Source organism: Podarcis gaigeae (genome assembly GCF_964106915.1).
Source record: "Podarcis gaigeae genome assembly, chromosome: 1".
Classification (NCBI taxonomy): domain Eukaryota; kingdom Metazoa; phylum Chordata; class Lepidosauria; order Squamata; family Lacertidae; genus Podarcis; species Podarcis gaigeae.
Window position 1 is genome coordinate 85090572 of NC_139678.1, and position 22793 is coordinate 85113364.

The 22793-nt window shown below is 46.9% G+C and overlaps 1 protein-coding gene across 3 annotated transcripts in view; it reads right to left on the bottom strand.

The window, feature by feature from the left end:
- Window positions 1-22793, bottom strand: part of ASIC4 (acid sensing ion channel subunit family member 4) — a 213310-nt gene that overhangs the window by 189326 nt on the left and 1191 nt on the right. The window lies entirely within an intron of this gene.

Below are 22793 nucleotides of genomic sequence, written 5' to 3' on the forward strand. Positions count from 1 at the left end.
ATGGCCAGTTCACCATTGGGATGAGGATGCCTTTACATTAATGGGGAGACAGGCCAGCACAAATACACACTTTGCTCCGGTGTGGGCAAGCCCTATGTCCACTATGCCTTGTTTACATATTCTATATTGTTTATATATTGATGAAGTAATTCATACCTGAACAGCTTACACATATCAGTTCTCTACCTGGTATCTGCATCTCACTTTGCACCCTGTTGTAGAACTGCACATAAATGTTTAAGAACTGCTGGATAGAGTAATGAGAATATGGACCAGCTGCAAAGGAAGCCTGTGCGTAACTTCAAGCTATCTTTAATTCAAGAATCTAATAATGCAATAGCTGCTTACTTGTACCTGGCGGCGTCTTTCTCTTTCAGAATACTCTGTTCCTTGCCAAAATGCTGATATTCTTGTTGAGTGGACCATGGGAAAGTTCAATGTTCTTTCATTTATCCTTAAACCTCAGAATCCCTCCATCTGGGAGAAATTCCCATGCCAGCCCCACCTCCTCAAACTGATCCACTCTGGCTCCGGATTTGCAAAAGCCATGCAAGAAAGCAGGATCTATTTGTAAACAGCAGGCAAAGACTGATGCGCTCGCTCTCTCTCTCTCTCTCTCTTTCTCTCTCTCTCTCTCTCACACACAATTGCTCCCCCTCCATCCGCTTTGCCAGTTATCTTGCTTAACTGTATTGTCAAAGAAGTTTATCAGAGATAGAAAATATCCTGCATTAATCCAGCCAATGGTGAGTTGGAATGAACTCCTGGACTATTAATGGCTTTGGAGAGAAGAGGGGATTAAAAAAAAGCATGGGGACAGACTACATGCAACTGCATGCAACTGGTTTTTGTGTTGTCCACACAATGTTGTCTGCACCCAACTGGCAGCCTGCACTTCCCCCCATTGAATTCTTATTTTCCCAATCCCTGGATAATGCAACAACATAACTCCAACATACAGCTGTGTGCTATCCAAGTATGGACACACTGAAGCACATTGTCTGGGCAGGGTTGTGGGGGGTTTTTTTGCATGTCAATGTTTTGCTGGGTGCCATCAACCACTGTATCCCCTACTCCATTTACTTGTCATCTGAGCTCAACCCATCCAGGAAATGATGCAGTTTTCCTATTTCCACCAGCTGTTGCTTAAGGCATGTTCACAGCAATCTTTTTTAATTTTTTAAAACAACTGTTTTGTGTGGAATTGCTCTTGCACTAAACAGCTGTATTAAATCCAAAACTAAAATTGGCCCTTGCAGGTACATAAGGAGGTTAAGGCAAGGAAAAAGAAAAACACATCTCCAAATTCCTCTCCCCCAAATCACTCTCCCCGTCCTGCCTTGCCATGTGTGCTTATGTGTGAAACATACTGTTTATGTTCTTCTCCAAGCTGAACTGTGGATTTCTGTGCTGCTGGGGGGAATCTGAAGATTGGAGGTGCCCATGCCTTCCAACTGTCCAGCCGTTCTTTACACTGTTGAGATGGTCCTCAATGAGGTGCTGGCTCTCCACTTAGCAGTACCAAGCATGATGCAAAAATAGGTTTTGTGTAGATCCAGCAGATTTGTCTATTGTGAAACATGTGTGGAACTTTGGTGAAAGCTCAGTATTGCACTAATCTAGGGACAAAACATTTTTAAAAAATAAAGTCTGTGTGCAGAGATAAACAAGTATACCTATTTGCATGCCCACAATGGATCTCAGGTTTCTGGACCTTCTGGAAGGCTGGGAAGTAGTAACTGAAGGGAAGGGGCAACAACACACAACAGGAATGCATTCCATTAAGCACCACCCAATTGTGTGGATGGGAAACTTCAAGATAGTTTTAAATGTGCTTGTGTCTCAACAAAAGTGTACAAAAGCACATGTTTTCATGATAAGGAAGGTGATGGAGAAATGTGCTGGAAAGTGCAGGATAATACTTGTTTTGACACAAAGCCATCTAGCCTCCCTGCAAACAAATAAAAATGAATGCTCATTAAATAGTCAACATCGCTGAATCTCCCTGCAAACAAATCAAGACTAATGCTCAATAACCAGGTCATCTGGAAGCTCCATAGGAAAGCAGAAGTGTCGGCCAAAGACGGCATTGTTACATTGCAGTTGTCTGTGTAACCATCTCTGTCTCCTTTTAGCTCACTTGTTTCTACTTTGAATCCAAAACATTTCATCGATATACTTAGATTTTTAGTTTTACCACAACTCCCGGATGTTCAATAGAAGCGTTGATCATTGGCAGATTAAAGAACAGCAGAACCAGCAATGCCTTTTTGAGTGCTCTTGCAACCTGGACTTTGAGGGTGGAGGTTTATTGGATGGGAGAGGGAGGAACAGAGGGAAGAACTGAAGGGTGTCACACACTATTTTTGATAACACAAAATACTGAAGCGCCCTGCTTATGCCCTGCCTCCTTTCCCCTTATCATTTTTGGGAGTAGTGAAGTCCTGCAGCCTCCCCTCCTCCCAGTTGTTGGATCCCAGGCTGCCTGCATAGCGATAATTAAATTATAATATTTATGAGGATTTTACATCTCCTGCCAGATGGAACTGCGACCAACAGCAAGAGGTGGAGCTCCTCTCCCTCCAGCCCCTCACCCCACCTGTTCACTGCCTGCCATACCCCATTCATAGGAAGGAGAAAACCCAGGAGCAGGCAGAAGGCAGGCTGCAGCAAGGAACACAGGTCACCCAGCAGCTCACTCTGTGCAGTTTTGTTTTGTTTTTTTGAGGGGGGAGGAACAAATGCAGTAAGGAAGTTGAGTCAGTGGGAAACCAAATTGGTCACCAGACCCCCACCTCCCCTCAAAACAAACCAATTATACTAAACCTGAAAGTGGACCTTGAGCTATCAGAGTACAAAATGTATTATGGAAAGGTGGTGGCGGAAGGTTTGGTGGTTATCCAAGATGAAAAGCCTGGGTCCATTGTCTCTTTTCCAGGGCAGAACTATGTAGTCCCGGTGCCCATCATTAAGGCAGAATAGCAACATTAGGAGAAAAGTTCACTCCTGGGTGACAAGCTGTTCAGACACATAATGCTTTTCCTGTATGACCTCATTTGAGTGACTTCAGAGAGATGATGATTTGGATTTACCTGCCTAGTTACCATTGTGGCATCTGGAGTGTCAACAGTGACATCTGGAGTGTCGGCTACGTGCTGCGTCTGACACGGGAAGGTTGCTTCTGCTTGGAATTCTTTGTTATGAAAAGTGTACTGTAGGTGGTTATTGTAAAGGTGGGTTTGTGGCTCTGACATCTGTCTCCACTACCCCCTCATATCCCCAGAAAGGGAGCATGTGACTTGACGCCTTCTCAGCTGAGTAGCTGACACTATTTTCTGATTCTGGTATACTATTTGTTTTCTTCCTTTTGGACACCTTGCCTGCACACTAACTCCAGACACAAAGTCATTAGAAATCCAGGAACCACTGCCCCGTGAACCCATGAGAATTGGAGCTACTTCATCATCCACAGTTTACCTTGATGTGTATATGAAAGAGCACTACATCTCCTGTCAGGCTCTCCACTCCCATGGTGCGATGAGAAAGGGCCTTTCCAATCTTCTTTTCTGGCATCTGGTTAGGAGGAGAACCTAGAGGTGCACATTCTGGGCCCTGATTCTGGGCTCTGTTCCAAACCCTAGGCCCTTGCTATTCAAGTGGGAGAATAATACATCCCAAGAAGAAAAGGCTGCAGAACCTTCTTATCCATGCCTTGGTTTTACTTTACAGGGGAGGGCTGTAGCTCAGTGCTAGAGCATCTGCTTTTCATACTGAAGGTCTCAGGTTCAATCCCCAGTATTTCCAGGAAGGGCTGAAACTGCTACCAGCCACTATCCGGAAACAGTGCTGAGCTGTATGGATCATTGGTCTGACTTGCTATAAGGCAGGTTCCTATGTTCCTGTGTACTTCTGAACCAGAGCTCCTCTTTCTGTGGTTGTTCCCAAGTATGACACCAAAGTACTTTTCTCATTTCCTGCCAATGTAGCACAAATATAATACTCACTCTGGCAAAAATATGTTGTCTTGTCAAAAATTGCTGCTTGTACCCAGCATTGACACACATGCACACAAATAGTGCACCGGAAGCTCAAAGGCACTGTGAGTGTTGGCTGCAAAGATGCCCTGGAGCTGTGCAAAAGGAAGTCTAGATGGCTCAAAGGAAAGCAGCCTGCTGGGAATCAAAAGCACTGATTAGTGCTGTGAGAGCCTTCATAACTTCCTTCTGTGGCACTGCAGGCTGTTGATCGGGTCATGACATTGGCCCAAATCAATGAGGTTATGCTCTGGAAAAAGCACCAGACACAGCCTGTGAGGTAGTAATAAGAACACAAGAGCCCTGGTGGATCAGGGCAAAGGCCCATCAAGTCCAGCATCCAATTCTTACAGAAGCAAATCAGATGACCACGGGAAGTCTGCAGACAGGACCTGAGTGCAATAGCCCTCTGCCCACGCAATTGCCAGAAAGTGGTATTCAGAGACATATTGCCTCCAGCGATGGAGATAGAGCATATTCATCATGGCTAATAGCCACCGATAGCCTTAATCCTCCAATGGTAGGAATGGATGAGCATTGCCACCCAAGGCTTTCTGGTAGGAAGATATGAGGATACATGATGCTGGCTTCTCTTAGGGTGAAGATGGACGTAATGTGATGTGATCCTGAGGTTCAAGGTGAATCCTAGCTGTGGTATAATTCCAGCACCACACCTTGCCTTACACATCTGCACACCAGAAAGAGAAATCCTGACTCAGCTATCAGTCTTGCCTGTCCACTTATAAACATTTTTATGTATTCATCCCTAGATTTTATATACACACAGATCCTTCTCTGGATCCAAGATAAGATTTGCTAAGATAAGTTGGTGCTGACATAGGTACTAGCCAATAGGAGTCCTGCTTTTCATACTGAAACACTGCAGAACTGTCCCCCCTCTTTCCCCAGAGTTCACCCCATGACAGAAGAAAGGTATATTTTTCTCTGATGGCAGTGCCACCACTTTCAGACTGCCCCTACTGCTCTTTATAAAGCCGTGTCTGTCCTCCCCTGTCCTAGTGGCAGTTTAGATGAGGAGTAGTAGAAGGAGAAGCTCTCTCTGCGATAGATCTCAGTGTATGAGAGAGGTCACTGTGTGGTACAGGAGGGAGTTTCCTGTTTTCTCCAAACAGAAGGCTGTGCCAGTCCAGTCACTCCCCTCCTGCCAAAAAATCCACCGCCCCCTGGAGCCACTAGGGAAGCAGTCCCCAGCTCTGCCTCAGTTCTTGCTATCGATTCTTTCATTTCCGGCTTTATTATCTTTACGCCGCACCAGAGAAAGCTTTAAATAATTCACCAACGTGAACCCGACACAGATGTTCCCGGAGGCAGCTGGATGTGGAGACCAGGCTGTGTCTGAGCTGCTGAGATAGCAGCTTCCCTGGGGCCGGCTGACGAAGCTGGGGCTGTTCCAGTGTGTGTGTGTTGGGCGGGGGGTTGTGGGACGACAGATCTCAGCAGGGAAGAAAAGTGGAGTTTGGAGCTGCACAAAATCATTGGTTGCAAATCCAGGGTGGGGTGCCAAAGCAGAAGTCCTAGAATCCTTCCTTGGCTGTTTCAGCGCTGCTCCCTTAGCTCTTCCAACAGCCCTTAGTGCTAATACAACACACACACCCCATCCAAACTCCCCTGTTCCCTCTCAAACTAATGAGCCAGCTATACATTCAGGGCAAACCTGTTGACTGGATGGATGAATGAATGAATGGAACATTTGCTCTGGAATAATGGGGCTCAATGTTGCTGACAGTAAGATGGAAGGCTGGGAGTTGGCAGTGAGTAAAGGAAAGGAAGAAGGAAAGAGAGTGAGATACAGAAACGTGTTCTGGTGGGAAGCAGTGGGAGGTTCTGTATGTCCTGGGAAAGGAGGCTAAGGAGAGGTAGCCTTCAGATCTAGGCGAGATGTACGCATGTAGACCCAGCCCATGGGTCCAGACTTAGAGCTGCACCCATACGGACTACCCTCAACTCTCTTGAATGCTCCCAACATCAAACACAAGCTTTTCCTTACCCTACGTTGCCAACCATGAGTCCTGCAATGACTAATCAATCAAAAGGTAAAGAGAGACATTTGTCTTGAGTGGGAAAGAGAGTAGTGGAGAGATGGTGCTGTTTTTGAAGTGACCCTTGGTATACAAGGACCAAGGGAGTCGGAGGAAGAAGCACAAGCCTTGGCTGGTGGAGAAGCAAAAGAAAACGTCTCAAAATAGTGCTCCCAGCAGTCAGGTTCCCACACCACAAGTGCCCTGTGCCTTGCAGAGTAAGCACTGTGCTCTAAGGGTGCCACATAGGCACCAGTACTGGTTCCATCACCTAAAAGTGTTCTGTCAGGCCAATCCCTGTCCACCAGGCCCCACAAAGGCCGATTCTCAGAAGTTGCTCCTCGAGTCTGAATATCTTTTTTCACAAGATAAATGCTCACCTGACTAAGTTTCTGCTCTCTTCCCTTATGTTGTTTTGGATCCTAGTCTCTGCGCTGACTAAATCAGCTGCCTCTGGCCATTTCGACCTGTGGCACTGCCCTCTGAAATATGACCCTTGTCATATTTTGTGCTGCCAGCCTCCAGACCTTCCACGGCTGCCTTTGGAACCTGACCTCTTGCCCTTCTTGGACTACGTTACCTGCCTTTCTGGGCCCTTTGACTGCCATTACTGGGACTTGACTCATGCCTGCCCAGGACCAACCTGCTTCCTTCTGGCACCTTGCACTGATGGTCAGTATCTCCATAGGCCCTGAAATGGAATCACTGGAGGTTCCAATAACTACTAGCTCCTGATAGGAGATGTAAACATAGGAGCTAGGAAAGTGAGAGGGGTGGATGTGCGCGCTCAGGACACGTTCTGGATCAGGAGGAAAAAATGAGGGTTTTTATAGACTCAAACCCCTCCCAAATACTCAGGGCTATTGAACTGGAAGTTCCTTCTCAGGTCTCCTGATGCTGCCCAGCCCAAACACACAACTTCCTTGCTCCCAGCCCGGGGCTTTCCCCTCCTCTCCCAGCTTGGCTGATGATGCTCCTTGTCCCTGAAATGCACCCTTCCGCCCCCACCACTTCAGCCTCAAGTATTTCCTGTGTCAAAATAGATTTATTCCCAGACAAAGCACCATTCGCCTGGTGCTTGCTCTGGCTGTAAATACAGATCAATAATTTAAGGGGGTAAAAACTATTAATAGAACAGGGGGAAGAAAAAAAACATGTTCACCGGAGAGATGGGGAAGTCACAGCCAAGGTCACCTTGGAACATGATCAGTGGTGTGTGATGAGGGGAAGAACTGGGGGTTGCTCTGTAGGTATCAAGGGAAAGATTCAACCCTATATAATGAGAGTGGGTTCAGTGAATGGCCAGGCACTTTGTAGGTCATCCACAGACCAAAGAGCTTCCGTTGTCTTGGGTTGTTGGGTTATCTGTTGTCCCTAATCGAGATGTGAGTATGCTCTGTCTAGGCTCTGTGGTTTGGGCCTGAGAGCTGTGCCTGAGTGGTGACAGCACAGCGGACAAAACCTTATGGCTCCATCCATTTCCATGTTAGCCAGTACAGGAGGCAACATCCTGGAGGCTGGAGCTTGTGAGGGTTCCATTGTAGGCAGAGTTAGGAATTCCATGCTGCTAGAAAGGGCCTTCTGGGTGAGACAGTTGCTTTCAGACTTTCAACACAGAAAGAACCCTTTGCACAGGGCCTGCCTGCTGAAGTATCATTGAGAAGCACTGTATACTGCAAAGGATCCTGGGAGATATTCTAGTCTGGTACATACACTTAATTTGCCCAGAGTACTGGGCCTGGCCAGACTTACTGGGACTCGCTGTCACCTCAGCTGACTGAAAGTGTGTTCTAGAAAACACCCAACATGTCCCTGCAGCTGCGCATGGCAGGGGGAAGGTGGTGGTGGTGGGCCACCTGTTCTGTGGGGCCACTTGTCTGCCATTACTATTTTGTTCATTGAAGACGTCCTGATAAACTTGCATGGAGCACAGTTTGAAAAGTGCTAAGAAAAGAGCAGAAGAAAGAGAAGAGAAAGGCATTTGCACCATGGGAAACAGCAGCATCCCTCACCTAAAAGGACAGCAACCCCCAGAGGCATAGTCAGTGCCGAATGGAGAAGGGTACGTTCCAAGCCAGCTGTTTGTGCTAACACCATTTTTGGGCAGCGGTGCTGGTAGTCAAGCAGTCGCTGGCATGGAACATGTTAGCGTAAATAATAAGTTGGCTGTGTTATGAGCCCGGGGAGTGGGTTATTGATGGTCTGGCAGTGCTGCTGTAATGACAGGCCACACTCCCCTCGCAGCAATCCCTGCAATTATAAATGTGATCGCTCAGTGCATTCTCTGCCTGCCATGCCAACCCCCTTGTCAGCGTACAAGCCACAAGCAATGGCCTCCCCCTACAGTGCCCCCACTGCAGCCCTCAGGAAACAGAGCTAATTCCCAAGTAAATGCGATTAGGAGAGAATGCCAGACATATACGTCTCTTAGCCACGGCCTTTTATATTTCCAGCCCTGTACGAGGCGGCCTCTGGGACTGTCCACTCACTTGTTGGCAACAGTCACAGCAAATGGGCCAGTGGCTCCTTGTCGTTGGTTAACATGTCAGAAGAAGGAGCCAGCTCTGCTCCAGGCACAGGGCCCAACAAAGAGTCTGGCTGCAGGACAACACTGGGGTTGGTGTCTTGGCCTCTATCTAAAAGTATTGGTGCCCTTGCTGCTGATGTGTCTTGCTCTGCTGGAGGAAGGTGGACAGGACAATTGTTTCCTTTGTTCAGTTAGAATTGCCCAGGTGAGACTGTGGGAGCAAATTCTACAACTTAACTTTGTGCTGTGTGAAGAAGTCCTTCCATTTGTCCAGACTCTCCCAACATCAAGATGGCCCCAAGTTCCAGCATTATGATAGAGGGAGAAAAACGTCTCCCTATCCACTTTCCCCACGCCATGCATAATTTTGTACATCTCTATCAAGCACCCCTTACTCGTCTTTTCCCCCCCTTGAGGGAAGAACCCAAACTATCTAAACTCTGCCTCACCTGCCTCTTTGCGCAGAATGTGAGTGACAGGAAGGTGACCCACAGAGCCCCACAAGAGCCTCAGCTGACAGCGGATCAAAGTGGGCCTTTGTGCTCTAGCCTCTAGCGTCTGTCAGGACAGCTATATTTGGGAACAGTGTCCGGCAGGAGCTCTGCATAGCAGCTTCTTCCTGCTGTGGCTAAAGCTGAAGGGGGAAAGCCCTGCTCCTCTTCCCCTCCCCTCCCCACGTGCAGCTCTGGTTGCCAGGAGCCTGACAATGGCAGGGGGGGGGGGGGAAGAAAGCTTCTGGGAAAACTCAGGAAAGAGAACATTAATGGTGCAGGAGTGGATGGGTGCCAGAATACTCTGCAGCAGCTGTGTTCCTGGGGTGGCATGAAGGATGGGGGTAATTCTACTGAGCTGCCAGCTGGTGGGGAGCTGAGGGGTGTTGCCTGGGGGGGTGGGGAAGAGAAGCAACACAGAGGAGAACATCTTGTAGAGCTATGGTTCTTGGGAGGCTATGAGCCGCTTTCCCTGCTGAATGCACGCCAATGATATTGTAGATGATAGTACTTGCATGGTGAACATGATAAATAATAGTGATAATAATCTATTATTATTACTATTGTTATTACTATCATTACACTGATAGCCCACCTTTCCTCCAAGGAGCTCAAGGTAGCATACATGGTTCTCCCTCTCCCCATTTTCTCCTCACAACAATCCTGTGAGGCAGGCCCAATGTAATCAAGTTAGCTTCATGTCCAAATGGGGATTTGAACTCTGGTCTCCCATGCTCTAGTTTCAACACTCTAACCACTACACCATATTCATTAGTGTTCAAAATGCCACGTCTGCATTATCTGGATGACCCTTATAAGAGCTTTGCAAAGTGGGTTAGTTTTATTTATTTATTGTATTCATTCATACATTATACCATGCCCTTAAACGCAAAGGAGCCAAGGATGGAAGACAGAGCTGTGATAAAACTTTTTTTTAAAAAAGAAATTAATTAATCTAAACAGTTTTAAAACACTTTAAACAGTTCAACAACAGTAGCTCAACCAGTGATCTCAAGGTTGCAAAAAATCAAAACAAAACCCACATACAGTGTCTTTCAGTGTTGAGTAAACAAGGAATGTTTTAAAATTTATTCTGAAAGTCAACAATGAGAGAAACAAGTGCACTTCACCAGGGAGAGTATTCCACAAATGGGGAGCCACCACTGAAAAGGCAGCCCCCAGTGGGGGCACCACCAATGAGGCCTCACTTGCCTCACAATCATAGAGTCTGAGATGGTTGATATCGGGGAAGGTGCTCTTTTAGGTGATTGAGTTCCAAGCCATTTAGGGCTTTATTTGCTAGCACTAGGGAGGCGGGTGGCACTGTGGTCTAAACCACTGAGCCTTGGGCTTGCCGATCAAAAGGTCGGCAGTTCAAATCCCCGCAACAGGGTGAGCTCCTGTTGCTCGGTCCCAGCTCCTGCCAACCTAGCAGTTCGAAAGCACGCCAAAAAGTGCAAGTAGATTAATAGGTTCCGCTCCAGCGGGAAGGTAAATGGTGTTTCTGTGTGCTGCTCTGGTGTCAGTGTTCCATTGCGCCAGAAGTGGCTTAGTCATGCTGGCCACATGACCAGGAAAAACTGTCTGCGGAGTGGACAAACGCTGGCTCCCTTGGCCTGTAAAGCGAGATGAGTGCCGCAACCCCAGAGTCATTCGCGACTGGACTTAACTGTCAGAGGTCCCTTTACCTTTACCTTTATGCTAGTATTGATGCCTTGAATTTAGCCCAGTAGTTCACAAGCAGCCAGTGCAGCACTTTCAAGACAGGCCCCAACTACACTGCCCCACTTACCATACCAGCAGTTGCATTCTGTGCCAGCTGCAGCCTCCTGATTATTTTCAAGGGCACGGAGAAGTGAGGCCAGGCTATGCTGACCCACAAATGACTATAGCTGGCAAATCAGCCTAAGTTGGGCATAAGAGCACCTAGCCACAGGAATCATGTGGGATTCTAGTGACAACCTGGAATCCAGGAGTACTCCCAAGCTATGAATCTGTTCTTTCAAAGGGAGTGCAACCCCTGCCAGGACAGATCGCACACCTAATTCCCAAACACAGGAACCAACCACCCACAGTACTTCAATCATATCAGGATGCAGCCTCACTGTATTAGCCCCCATCCAGTTCATCACTGCCTCCAGACTCTGGTCCACACCTCTCTCGATTAAGAAGGAATATGTCATCAGCATATTGATGCCACTATGCTCCAGATTCCTGGACAACAGTTCCCAGCTGTTTTTAACGTCCAAGCTAAATGGCATAGGAGACAGAATGGACCATTGTGGGACCTCACAGCTCCAAAGCCATGAAACCAAACAATAATCTCCAAGTACTACTTTTTGGTGGTGATCCTGTGGATAGGATAAAAATCATCCTAATACAGTACCTACAACTCCCACTTCCCTAGGTTGCTTCAGGAGAGCACCATGGTCAATGGTGTAAAAAGCCAAGGAGGGATCAAGGAGAACTACTAGGGTCACACTTGCCTGTCTCTCTCCTGATAGAGTTCATCAATCAGAATGGCCAAAGCTGTTTCAGTGCCAAAACTGAGCCTGAAACCAGACTGGAGTGGATCTAGATAACCTAGATGCATTTTCCTATTACATGTGGAGAATGCAAACTGGGACAGCACTTTTCAGCAAGTAATTATGTGGTGGGTTTATGGCAGATACAAGATTTCAACCAGAGGATCCTGACTCATAACATTAGTTTCTCAGCCACTATATAAACTGGCAGGGAACATCTATTGTACCTACACACATAGTCCAATATCACATACAGAGAGAGGAAGTTTCTATAAGCGAAACAGTTCTGAAGACTTGAGGAGCAGGTGCTAGTAATGAATTATTGCTGCTCTTCTGTGATACAGAAGCCTGATCTATCCTACCCTGTGATGACACTGTTGTAAAAATCCATCGCTACCTCACCAACTTACAGCAAGGTAGAGAGCCAGCAAGTGCCACAGCTGGCACAGTAGGTAGGGAAGCATGACAGCATTCAAAAGTCAAGCTCCAGCACTTCATACAGCACCCAAGAGATGGCACAGCATCTTAGACTATCCTAAAAAGCAAAGAGGCCAAATCTCTTTTACCTGTTTAAGCTGAGATGACAACCACAAACTCTCCCCTCTCCACAAGGATGGGTATATGGCCCAAGTCATCCATGCCTTCAGAACATCTCAGATCTATTACTGAATGCCCTCTCTGTGGGACTCTCTTTTAAGATGGTTTGGAAATTGCAGCTAGTACAAAAAAACTGCTGCCTGGCTAGCTACCAGGGAGATGAGTGCCGATGAGATTGCACTCGCTAGCAGTTTCCAGGTAAGAGTCAAGATGCTAGTCTTAATCTTAAAATGCCTCCATACTCAGTGTCAGTCAAGAAGCAATTCCTTATATGCAACCTGCTCCTCCTTCTTGATCTCTCATTGGCATTTGATACCATTGACTATGATATCCCCCTGGACTGGCTCTGGGGAATGGGAACTGGGGACACTGCGTTACTGTGGTTGCAATTCTGCTTTCAGGACCAAATCCAGAGAGTAGTATTGGGAGAGTGCCTTTTGGCCCCCTGGTGGCTACGTTATGGGGTGTCACAGGGGACTATCGTATCTCCACTGCTACAGTGAGGGGGCAAAGTATTTGATCCTCTGCTAAATTTGCCCGTTTGCCCTCTGATGAAGAAATGACCAGTCCATAATTTTAATGGTAGGTTTATTGTAGCTGTGAGAGACAGAATAACAACAGGAAAATCCCCAGAAACCCAGAAGACAAAAGTCAGAGATTGATATATATGTAGCAGCACTGTAAATGTGAGGTTCCTTCCAGGGGAGGCCCTTGGGCTCTGGTGTTCTTTCGCTTTAGAAAATCCCTATTTCAGCAAGCTTTCACGCAGGCAGGATGTGTTTATTTACAGTATGCTGCAGATCACTGAGATGTGTTTATTGGTTGTTTTAATGGAATATTGGTATTTAATCCTGTCCATTCTTCTTCTTCTTCTTCTTCTTCTTCTTCTTCTTCTTCTTCTTCTTCTTCTTCTTCTTCTTCTCATCATCCACCATGAGTTTTCTTTTGGGCATTAAAGTCGGGCTTACACCTATATCCAATGCATATAGCTAACAAATAGATTAGCTAGCACCACCAAAGGAGATGAGATTCAGAACCTTGGACAGTACCAGAAGACCAAAACAAGGCCAGCACCAAGGACAGCACCCCTGTCTTCACTTTAGGTTTGGAGGCCCCAGAAATCACCATTATGCAGCTCCAAATCTCCATTATGCTCTCTCCAATCTAAGACTGATGCAAGGGGCGTATTCTGGAGAACAGATACATCTCACATGGAAGCCTTGCTTCATGCTGCATGCAGGCCTTGTCCTACCTTTCTCAGCACTTGAGTGTGTCATATTCTGTATGCAGTCCCAATAAATCACTGATGCTATGATGGATTGGTGACGGGAATGCCACTTATATAGTCCTCCAGTGACCAAATGAGTATGGGTGCCCATTGCTAACCTTTTGATTTCATTTAAAATAAAATAAAATAACAAAGAACTTGGCTTCATTGGGGTCAAAACAGAAAAAGGAGTATATATACAGTATATATCTCCAAATCAACACAGTGCCCTCCAGCGACATTAGCCATATGCTACAGAATGATAAAGCTATATGGTTAAGTCTTAAGCTATATGCTTAAGGAATAAAAAAAAGTTGGACATAACAAAAGAAATAGGTTGACCCAATAAGGGGTTTATCCAAAAATTACATTTATTAGGACCAACTAAAAATGTCACAAAGTAGTCATCCAAAACTATTCTTACAGTGGCAGAGTGGGTGGAATAATACTGTCTCCAAGACTGAATTACAGAATGTATTACAATGCATTGCTCATGAGCATCCTAAAATAGTTACAAGGATACACAGCCACATCCTGGAGGTGTCATTACCATTGCGCCCTGCTATCAGAGGAGCAGTTTCTGTGTTCACTGTGGGTGGTGGCCAGAAGACCAACACTGTCCCTAATATTTGGCACTTTAATGCCTAGGCATGGTGAGCAAAGTCTTGATAGGTTCAAAACCATTCTGCTTCTGACAGGAGACTACATTTTCACGGACAGAAATTAACAAAAAAGCCCTTGTTTTCCTACAGTTTTCAGAACAGATGTGGAAGGACAGATCGTGAAGCTGAGGCTCCAATACTTTGGCCACCTCATGAGAAGAGAAGACTCCCTGGAAAAGACCCTGATTTTGGGAAAGATTGAGGGGACAAGGAGAAGGGGATGACAGAGGATGCAATGGTTGGACAGTGTTGTCAAAACTACCAGCATGAGTTTGACCAAACTGCGGGAGGCAGTGGAAGACAGGAGTGACTGGCGTGCTCTGGTCCATGGGGTCACAAAGAGTCGGACACGACTAAACGACTAAACAACAACAACAAGTTTTCAGGTTCAGTTCACATTTTTGCAGCATTGCACAAAGCAGGGGGTTAAGGTGGGTGGAACTGAGGCTTGATCAAATCTCACAGCAACTACCCAACACTTTCCCCCTCACCCATCCACACATACACCCACCCACCCACCCACTGCTGTTATCCTCCAAACCCCCAGCCACCCATGATCTGGGGAGGCTCTCTACCCTCCTAGAAAAAGTGACTCTTTCTCCCAGGGATCAGCAATGGTCAAGGAAGTGACTCCCCTGGCAGAGCTGTCAGGCATGCCCCAGCGAATATGGGGACAGTCAGCTTTGGTTCTGGCTCATTACTAGGAGATTAGTCCCTGATCCCAAGTGGCCTGGCCCAGGGGACAGGTATTCTGGGAAGCAGGAAAGGTTAATTTCAGGGAGATTAGGCTTGTGCCTCAGTGGGACGTGAAATTGAGGTAAATCTGTTCATCTGAATGAAAGGAACAGCTGCAGCACGCAGCAGGGGGAGCGGCTAAAAATAGCCTGGTATTTACCTGTCAGAGCCTGGACATGCTCTGGAGAAAGCACCGTGGCATGTTGGGAGCATGTCAGTGCCAAATGCCTGCACTCTGAGGAATGGGATGGGGCCACAAACTGCTCTCAAGCAAGTCCCTCCCACTCCTCACCATTTTGGGGCTTCAGAATGTATGGAAGAAGGGGAATGGTGCCTGTGTGTTCTGAAACCAGCCAGCTCATTGCCAAGATTTCTTCACACCACCCAGACTCCTAGCTGAGTCTGAGTTGGTATCAGAGTTGGTTGGTTGGTCCAAAACAGCTGAGGATCATCAAGTTAGAGAAGGCTGTTCTATGCCAATGTATAAGCAACCACCCCCAACTTGATGCTCACCAGGTGATTTGGACAGCAGCACCACTGACCTGACTAAGCTACCTATGCTCCTATGCAAGGCGGAAGGGGCCAGTTGTGGCACAGATAATGGGCATGCTGCATTTCCTAACTGCCACCACTGAGCAATGCCTGAGCAGTGCCTGAGTAAAGATGTGTAAATGTTGTGACACTTATGCTCACACAGGAATTCATAGCTCTGTGCCTAGCAGCTGAAGTACTGATGTGCTTTCCCACACAGGCCTTTGGACAGATGCAGCCCTTGCAGTGAAAAAATTGGAACTTCCTCCAGTAGTGTATAGCACACACCCTTCACACAACAGAAATGGGTGAGCAACCTGTTAACTTCCCCTCCCTTAAATTATTTTTCTATGAAAACTGCTGGGGCGGGGGGGGGGACATCACTGAGTCATTCCTCTCTCCCACCTTCCTCTCCCCAGAGCTTTATGATTGTTGTAATCAACTGCATGGAGCTGGAGACAATGCTGATGGCATGAGTTGGCCTTGGGAATGAGCTGCTATTTGGACCATGCTGGCACCATTAGGGCTGTGTGGAAGGCAGGCTCTGTCAAGGTGATGAGCCTGCGATTGCTTGAATCACAGCTCACTGCGATACCTCTTAAGTGGTTCTTAATAAGATTGTGTTCGGATTTCAGGGGATTTGTGAGTGCCACCCAGCTCCTTTCTGTTCATTTGCTGCGTACTGGAGGGAGGAGAGGAGCAATCTCTGGGTCAGCAATGGCTTAGAGGCCTCATTTGCCCACCAAGCTTGTTAGGCAGAGTGGACTTGAATAAACATGAAGGAAATTTGTTGTGGAACACTTCAGTCTTCCTGGTCATTCTGCAAGAGCCTTGAAAGTCACTAATTCAACAGAAAGGATTCTAGCAGTAAAGCAGTCGGCATTTGTTAGTTGATTTGATACTATCAGACCTTAGCTCAGTAAAGATGGGGTTGACCAACCCATTACAGGAAGCAAGGCTGCATATACACCATACATTTAAAGCTCACCCGCTCACCCTGAATCCTGGGAAATGTAGTTTGTTAAGGGTGCTGGGAATTGTAGCTCTGTGAAGGGTAAAGCACAGTTCCCATGATTATCAGGCAGGGGTGGGGGTTGCTTTAAATGTATGGTGTGTATGCAAACTGATTGTACTCTTTAAGGTGTTTATGCTCTCTCCTGTCCACTTTTGTCTCTGGCTCTATCCACCTTTGGCCCTGCCTCTGCCCACCACTCAAATGCAAAGCCCTAACAGGCTGATCCTGAGGGAAAGCAGCCTTCAACAGATAGAAAAGCTCTCCACACTTGCAGTACACCATTCACCTCACTATGCCAGTTGGGAGTGGGGCACACCTACTTCTTCTAATTCTTTTCACTCTGTTTGTGGATCCCATTTTGGGTTTGCTCTGAATTGACAACCCCCCTCAAACACTGCTGGGCCTTCCAGCTTCAGTCTGTAATGTCACTGTCCCAATACATCTGTCTGGATCCATGTATATGTGTGGAGAGAGAGAGAGGTGAAAACTGTCCACTGCAGGTAGTGCTTCACGAAGCTGCTGAAATGGGCTCCGGCCTACCAAAGTCTCTGACACAATAAATTTGTTAGCTTTTAAGGTATCACAAACACAAAAACACAGGTGCCCTTGTTGCTTTTATGAAGGACATAAAGCATGTCACCACTCTCCAAGGTATCTAACTGTCACCAACCTGAGATAAAACCCTTCCTCAAAGAGCCCCCTTCAATCAGCCCTCCCGCTTGCCTTGCTATCACCTCCACCACCCTAACTGGGGACTGTGTTTACGACTGTGAGGCCCAAGTGGCTGGGGATTTGCTTCCCATTCAACACCAGCTGAACCAAACCGACAAAGAGTTTTGTGCCCTCTTAAAAGATAGCAGATTTATTGTGGCATAAGCCTTCACTTTTTTCAGCTTAAGTTTTACACAGAGCAATGTCACAGACTGTAGACTGGATTATGTGGAATCATGCCTCTGAACTGTCAACAGGAGGGAATGTTTTTCAGGATCATGTGGGCCAAGATATATGGACCCCTGTTTCTACATGGCCAAGGCTCCACAAAGCTGACCAGTTTACTTCAACTACCCAGCCATTAGCCACACACACAACCCATCATGTCCTCCACACTTCTCTGCATAGCAGACATGGAGAATCCCCTTGCCACATCAGACCTTCTTTGTCTGCTAGTCAGAAGTATACAGGCCTGGGGTATGAGGAATGTCCCACACAGGCATTCTCTAGGAAGTTGCTCCAAAGACACTTCAAGCACAATGTCCCAGAGGGATCTATTTTAGCAAATTGCATTCAGTGTGGCAGGTTTCCTATGCTGTGTGGCAATCACCTTTATTTTAACCCGTGGTACCAGAGCACCTCAGCGGGATAAATCATATTACTTACATTCTTTCCTCCATTTCCTCCATAGGTCTCCATTGCAAAGGCCTTCCATGCTTCTACCCTCCTCTGGTCTAACCCTGCAATACCCACCAGCCATGCCATATTCCACCTTCCCTTAGTGAAATGGTGCTGTGTGTGTGTGTGTGTGTGTGTGTGTGAGAGAGAGAGAGAGAGAGAGAGAGAGAGAGAGAGAGAGAGAAACAGAGCCATTCCTTTCTCCCAGGTGCCAGCTTTATTCACCGGAAACATTCCCATCAGCATCCATTGATCACTAGCTTTATGGCTCATAATCCTCGCCCCATTGACTCTGGAAAGGCAGGCAGAGGAGGGGGCAGGATGTGGGACTCCTTTCTCGGTTATTACGCACTTTGAGCAGGGGCCCTTCCTCCTTTTTCCTCCTGCCCTGGCAGCTTCTCTGGGAAGCCAGTGGTGAAGGGAAGAGGGTCACTTTCCTAGCAGCCTGGCAGGTGCCTAGTTGTGGGGCAAAGGGGGCAGGAGAGGGGCTGACATGAAAATACACCATTCCTGGCAGCAAGATGTATAAGCAAGTGTTTCTTTCCACAGGCACTGGAAGTTCATAAGGACACTTTAATGTTCACACCCCCCCCCCCAATTTCCACCTTCTGATGTGTGTCCCACAAAGTCAGACTTGTCAGCAACAGACTGGCAGTGCCCTTTTCTTTCATATTTGGCAGTAGCACCATCAAGCTGGCAAGTTCTCTGTGGCTCCATCCCGGAAATGTTCCTGGACTAATGCTGTGAGAAAGGCAGCACCCGCATGCGTGAATATGGATGTGGCATCAACAGGTTTGCGACGTGCTGAGGGGTTCCATCTGGGTCAGTGCTGAAGTGGCAACATGGGGTATGCTGTGCGTCAGGGGTCTGATGGCACTGTTCCCTTTTGTGCCAGGACGCAGAGTCAGTGCCAGCTGAATCATGCCTGTCAGCCTGAGCACACCAGATTCCTTGTAGTTGAGCCTTTAGGAAAACATTATGGCTGGTGGTGTTATCCCGGGGTCCTCCTGGCTTAAAGACCAATTGTTTTTCAGAGGATGATTCCTGCCTTAGATGCTGATCGCCCAAAATAACTGCTGATCGCCCCTTACACACACCACAGCCTTTGCTTTGCCTCTGAAGCGCTGGGATGCGATGAGCGCCAGCCGGCTGACACCTGTGCACTGTACCACACGGCAGCCTCACTTTGTTCTCATTATCGCAATGAGTGGAGCCGTCACACTGAATTAAGGCTCTTCCTGTGCATAGCTCCAAGCCACTGAGCACACAGCAGCCACCAGCCACAAGGGCTCTGAGTTTCGACTTGCAGCAGCCACTGTCTCCACTGCCCAGCAACGAGTCTTGCCATATGTCTTTCCCAGAACCTGGGAAACAGGGCTCTCATGCATACACACTGCGCACACCCACACCCCACCCCATGATCTGTGTGATGAAGGAAAGCCAGAGCTGGGGGCATTCTTAAAGGTGCAAGGTCCTGGACTTGATGACCCTAGATCACGGCCCCAAGGAAAGCTCACAGTCATCACAGCTTTGCCGCCAAGCCTGAGGAGCAAGAGCTCCCTTCACAGAGAAAAGTGACCAAAGCTTCCATTCCAGCTTAACCCTTCAAACCCAGCTTAAACCCATACCTGAATGAGATCCAAATTTTTATACGAATGAGTCAGTCTACAGAAAAAACAGCCCTAAACTCAGGCAATGTGTAGAATGGACTGCAGGGGAGGGGAGATAACATGCCTGTTCTGTTTAGGGGTAAAAAAAATCCCCATGCAGTTGAAAGTGCTGTACCAGCCCCAAATTAGCCCTTTAAGAGATAGGCTGTGGGGGGGGGGGGGAGAGGGAGGGAAGAGAAGAGAAGATTTCTGCCTGCCCTCACTGCTGAATTACTTTGCAGAGTTAGCACACAGCTTGAAAGCTGTCTGTGTATTGAATCCTTGCTGGCAGAGAAGGCTTACTTTAGTTGCAATCACACACAGAGACAGTTGGTATGGAAAATAAGAAAGCTTAAGTTTATTACAGGATATGCATACTAGAACAGAAAAGAGTTATTAGTTACAGCTAAGTTTGAGATGCAATGGAGTCCTGCTTGGTCCTTGCACTTAGCAGAGATACATCGCAAGATGACCTCTCTCAAAGAAAGTCAGAGAGAGAAGAGTAAGAGAGGCAGGAAGCAAGTGCTGCAACCTGAAAATATCAGTCTAGCATCAAGGAAAGGTCAGCATAGAGATAAAAGGACAGTGAGGCAATTTAGGAATCTCAGAGAATCCCTTTTCTTCCTGCTTCAATCCCATGCAAATCCCTCAACAAGCTGAGTTGTATCCCAACATTTCCAACACTTAGTTGGCCACATTCATATGCACCCATGTCACCAGGCCCTCCTAGGCTCTGCCAGCTCCCTGCCATTTGCCAAGTGCTCAAGCCCCTGATTTGTAGCTCACAATGGTTACCCTGAAGAACAACAATTGCACCCTGATGTCTAGAAAAGAGGCAACTGGCATGTACCATTTAAAGACACGTTCACACAAAAGTCACAACCACACCCTAGCCCAACTGGCCCCCAGTGTCAGGATAGACGATGTTCCATTCTATATGCAGATAGGATCTGAGAACCACATCCTCTACCTGCCCTTAAGAATGTCTCCTACCCTTCAGGGTGCCTCCAGACTGTCAGTACTTTGCAAGAAGAATACAAGCGGATAATCGAACTTTAGGGTTGTGTGTGTGTTCCCTTGCTGAGAACAGCCATGCACAGCCAAAGCACAGTGTGGAGCTTTTTAAAAGCCCTTTTGCAAACAGTCCCATGTTGTTCTTTAAAACTGTAGAGCCTGCCTTCCTCTACTTCCTCTCTCCCCCTGCCCAGCTGTTCCACCTTCTGACAGCCTTGGATTGACCTGGGTGGGCTGACCCAGGGTGATCTGCTGCTATCTCAATCTGACCCAGCCAGTGGCCACATCCAACTCAAAAACTGCATATTTGAGTGGTCAAGTTGCTGTCGAAGTTTGCATATCATATTGTATAATATAAAAGTACATTTCCTTGACTCAGATTGATCTCAGCCACTTTCCAGAAGAATCTGGCCGTGAACAGAGTGGATTGGTTGGCCTTGTGATGTCACAAACCCACTGCCCCTCCTCCCTGAAACAGCTTTGAAACTCTTTTTATAATTGATTTTTCCTTAGAAGCAAGCAAACAAATAAACAAACAAACAAACAAACAAACAAACAGCAAAAAATTGTTTCCCTGACTAAATGTTCATGCTGTGCTTTAAAGAAAAAAAGTAGAACATTCACCTGAAGACTGGGGGTTAGCACAAGACGGACGTCAGAGACTTTCATTTGATTAGTTAAGCACATCTACTAACTATGTTGTAACGGAAGAAAAAAGTGTGAACCCATTTTAAAGGTGTATCTATATACACCAAACCCAAAATGAAGGGGTGTGCAATAGAAATGGCCAAGGAGGCTATGCCACAATCCATACCAGTGGTGCCTAACTGACCTGGAGTGCTGATTGGCAGGAAGCTGGGAAGGGGGCTGGCGGATGCTGGCAGAGATTTGCACCTTCCAAAGCATTCTTGATTTTGCAAGCAGAGATAATGAAACGGCTGTTTTGCAGCAGGCTGTGGCTGCCTGCAGGGCCAGATCAAGTCCTTCTCCACACACACACACACACAGAGAGAGAGAGAGAGAGAGAGAGAGAGAGAGAGAGAACTTAATTCAATTTTATGGGGGGGGAGAGTCTCATCCAAATGGGAAGGAAGATAGCAGGAGGCAGACACCTACCATTTATCCAAAGGAACACAGACACATCCTCGCTCCAATGTCAACACTAAGGGATAGAACACAGGTGGCAATGAGGAGCTCCCAGGGCCAACCCAGGTAGAAGAGGCGGACAAGGCAAGGAGATTGATCACACCCAGGACTACTTCCTTGGGCTTCTTGCCCTTCTTTCTGGAGCGGGTGGCTCAGCAATAATAATATTGCTTGAATAATATTGCCTTTTACCTGCCACTTTGGATGGTGAGCCATAAACTACAGTGCCCAGAATTCTTTGAGGGGTGAAACGTCGTTTGCATGTGTTTTTAAGGCATAGGGTGTGCACAGCCGTAGTCTACTGTCCAAAAGTAAGTCATATGTATTGTTCTGCCCGTTTTTTTACTCTGGCCCTTTGCATCACCAGCAAATCATACCCCTAAATGTGGCCATTAAGCTGAAAAAAGGTTTCCCACCCCTTGTCTTAGTAGCTGGAAGGCTGATGCTAGGGCATGAAGCACAGTATCCCCTTCCCTAGATCTCTTGCGAAGTCATGGAGCTGAAGATTCTCAGTTTTAGGATCCCAAATGAGTTTGAACCCTTTCCAGATTTAGTTAATAATAATAATGTAATAATAAGAATTTATTATTTATACCCCACCCATCTGGCTGGGTTTTCCCAGTGACTCTGGGTGGCTCTCAACAGAATATTAAAAACACTAATTGTTTCGCTAGGATGAAAGGAAGTGGTTCCCTACAATCTGTGGGCCCAAACTCTGAAAAAAGACTTTGCTCACAGTGTATAGCCTGGAGTATCTAAGCGTGCCATGAAGTTTCTTCCCACATCAACACACAGGACCCTGGGCTCATCCCAGCCAAAGTAGTCTGTTCTTCCCACTACTGCAAAGCCCATTACTGAAAACCAAACACAAACCCCACTCCCTGCTGCTCTGCTGTTATTGCCTATCGCTGTGAACAGAACCAGGATCCAAGAATGTTCAGATTCATTGTCATACTAGAACAACTCTTCACAACCCCCTACCCAAAGAATGACTTGCAGCATCAAATATTGTTTCCCAGTGAGATGAGAAAAGTAATGCAGGTTCTCTCTAAGCCCAGGGTCAGGGACACCGATGAGATGTAGAAATCTGAGGTTTTGAAGCCTTTTCTGAGTGAAATCCTAAACAGCAATATCTATGTAGCCAAAAGGAGATGGAGGCAGAAGTGATCTGC